General features: G+C 34.6%; 1 pseudogene; it reads left to right on the plus strand.

The window, feature by feature from the left end:
* The first annotated feature begins 1,003 nt into the window (after nucleotides 1-1,003).
* Nucleotides 1,004-3,516, plus strand: part of LOC118342024 — an 18,704-nt pseudogene continuing 16,191 nt past the window's right edge.

Consider the following 3,516-nt stretch of genomic DNA (forward strand, 5'->3'; position numbering starts at 1 on the left):
CACACACCACACAAATGCACACACACACACACACACACACACACACACACACACACACAATACTATACACTACACACTGTGGTATGTTATATAATATTTAAATAATCTTTGCTCATATAATTCAGCTGCAACCGTTTAAAGGTCTCATCACATCAGCAGTGGAGGAAGTATTCAGTTACTAATACCAAACTGTAAAAGTACTGGACTTAAAAGTAAAAGTCATTATTTTAGTTTCCTGTGTGTGTGTGTAAGTACAGCAGCAACACCACTTAAATAAATGTGCAGCTGCAACATAAAACTTCTAATTTACTGATTTAGATAGAACTTTTAAGGTGCAAACATTATTCTGATGAGCTGTGTTGACGTAAATAACTTGGGAAAACTAGTTGGAACGAGTTGCGTTATGTACAGAAAAAAGCAATTATAGTGAAAGTAGTGAAATTAAAATTAAATCACAAACTGTTTGAAAATGTTGAAAAATAAATTGTTGAAATGGATTACATAAGTTAAAAAAGATTCTTGATGAAGCAGCTTTTAAGTGACACCAACTTTAAACTTCTTAAGTTACAGAAACATTCCCGATTAAGTTCTTTTTACTAGTTTGTTTTAACAGAATAAATAAATAAATGCTAAATTAAATCACTTAAAATAAAATGACTACATGATCAAGAACGTTTTTTAACTCACAAAATTGAGTTTACAAAAGCAGCCAGCAGCTGAAATGTGGTTTTCCTTGTATATTTAATATCCACTGCGGGTTACTGGGACACAGACATGATCCATTTTTAATTATTATACTTTAATTAACAGGAAGTACAAGTGTGTAAAAACCTCACAAACACACACATAAAAGAGCAGTTATATAACGGAGAGCCTGCAGACGGAATAAAAGCTTTAAGATAATCTAATAACATCTAAAACAGGAATTTAGTTAATTATTTGTAGTGTAACGCAGCAGAATACCCACCCGGTTCTGTTCTCCCAGAGTTCAGTGCTGAACGCGATGGTGCTCAGCTGCAGCGAGTGCGGAGATTTAATAGAGGTTAATGATAATAAAGTGTTTTATTAAAGCGCTGTAGGAGATAACGTCTGCAGGTGGAAGAACCGCTGCTGCACAACGAGGGAATTAAATCAGTTCGGGGCAGAAGGATCGTGGAAACCATCACTTATTGGACACAACACATCAAACAAGAGCAAAGAAATATAGTTTTTATGTCTAATTAACTGTTTAAAACCCAATAATATTCCATTTAACAGCATGTCAGAGAAAGAAAAGTGCTGTCTAAATGTCTAATTATCCGAACTCTGAATGAACTCCAACAAACAAACACACCGATAATAACAGATAACCAAAGAATGGCCTCAATTTACTTTTTATGTCTACCTAACAACCTATAAACCCAATAATTTAGTTCAAATCTTCTTCCTGTCCTGTCTAAATGTCAGTCTGCAGCTGAGCTCTGCACAACAAACAAACAAATCAATAAAAACTGAAAGATAAGCAACGATAAATGTCCTCAATGTACTTTTTATGTCCAACTAACAGTCTAAAACTCAATAATATTCAATTCAACACAACAGAAGAGACGTAAAAGCAGCAAATCTTCACATTTGAGATGGAAGCTGAATATTTTTGGCAGTTTTTCTTTAACATTTAGTTCAGATCTTCTTCCTGTCCTGTCTAAATGTCAGTGTGCAGCTGCTTTTATACATTTAAAATCCTCTCTCTTGTATTAAGACTTATATAAAAGGTATTTCTACATTAAAATCCTTAAAAAGGAATCCACTCCTCCTAACTTACTTAAACGTATAATATCATTAAGTAAGTATTAAGTATAATCAATAAAATGTAGTTAAAGTATTAAACTGTGACTGTTGGACTATTAAATATGATGTAATTAGATTATTCTGACTCTGTATTCATGTAAAAGCAGGATTTTACTGTTGCAGTTGGTTGAGGTGGAGCTCAGTTTGATTTCTGCATGAATTCATTGATTGATTGGTTTGTAAGAAACTTCATGATGTTTGTTTTTATCCAACCAACAGTCCAAACCTCCAAATTATTACAAATACATCCAAATTATTAAAAAAGGAAAAGCTTTATGATTGATTATTAAAATAAGAAGATAAACTGAATTATTTCAGCTCTACTTTTGTACATTGGCAGGTTTTGTGTGCAAAAAGTCTTAATTTGTAAAACTGTCAGATAATTGTAGTGAAATAAAAAGTAGAAAAGAGTATTTGAGTACAGAAGTTCAATAATATTCAATAATATTCATATTTAGGTCCACAAACTGTCTGACCTTCAGCAGCAGAGAGCGTTTTCATACTTTTATCTCACAGCTGAAATTACTTTACAGATAAAGATTCAACATATAAAGCACAAGAGTCGTACAACAGGACATAAAGTGGTTAAAAAGAGCTCAATTTGTCGACATATTCAGCCGTTTTGGCTTCTGTCTGGGAGTTATTGCTGAAGGGTTTTATGGTTGCGAGTTAAAAAAAATGACTGAATGAAAGAAAATAGCAAACAAAACAAACAAATTCAGTTTAAAAGTCCAAGAAAAGCAGCAAATATTCACATTTCAGGAGCTGGAATCAGTTACATTTCCTTAAAAATCAATAAATAAGCGATTAATCTATTAACAAACGTGTCGCAGATCAATATATTGTCTCTAATAATAACGTGACACCTTTACTTTAGATACTTCTCCTGACAATACGAGCTGAAAAATGTTTTTAATGTGGTAAAAAATCTAAAAGCAGATTAATTTACATATTTTGTTGGATAGTAAACGTATTATTTATATTTATATATCCAGTTACATATTATGATCTCTTCTTTATACTGATTATCGGTTGTTTTACTGTAAAACTTTAAATAAAAGCAGGTCTCCTTTACGAGCCTGGTGTGGATTTTATATAAATAATCAGATGTATAAACCTCTGAAAGCCCACCGGGTCGCCTGCTCGCCTCGATTTAAGCTGCTTAGATCTCCTACACAACATACAGATCTATACAGCTCGGTTGCATCACTTTAAACCAACAGAACATGTTTGGTTCTGTTTACGGCAACAGACCCGCTGACGTCTGTGAACACATGAACGATCGATGGAGGAAGATCTTAACTGAGCTTGTAATGGAGCATTTATTACTTCTGAAGAACAATCTGATTACTTTCAGTCCACCTGAAGCTTCAAACCACATCCTGAACTCTCTCTCTCTCTCTCTCTCTCCATCCGTGCCCTCCTTCTCCTCCTCCCTCGCTCTCCCTCGTTAATACACACCATGAATATTACATTCATGAAAATAGGATGCTCTCTCTCTCTCTCTCTCTCTCTCTCTCCTGCACTCTCTGAAGTCTCTGTCCAAAGCTCAACCTGCAGAGATCGGACTGAAATGATCATCTGGAGATCATTTTCACACACAACACACACACACACACACACACCACACACACACACACACACACACACTCTCCCTCTCTCTCCTCTCTCTCCCTCTCCTCTCCTCTC

The sequence above is a fragment of the Morone saxatilis genome, unplaced genomic scaffold (assembly GCF_004916995.1).
Source record: "Morone saxatilis isolate NCDOM2014 unplaced genomic scaffold, NCSU_SB_2.0 Contig10, whole genome shotgun sequence".
In the NCBI taxonomy this organism is placed as follows: domain Eukaryota; kingdom Metazoa; phylum Chordata; class Actinopteri; family Moronidae; genus Morone; species Morone saxatilis.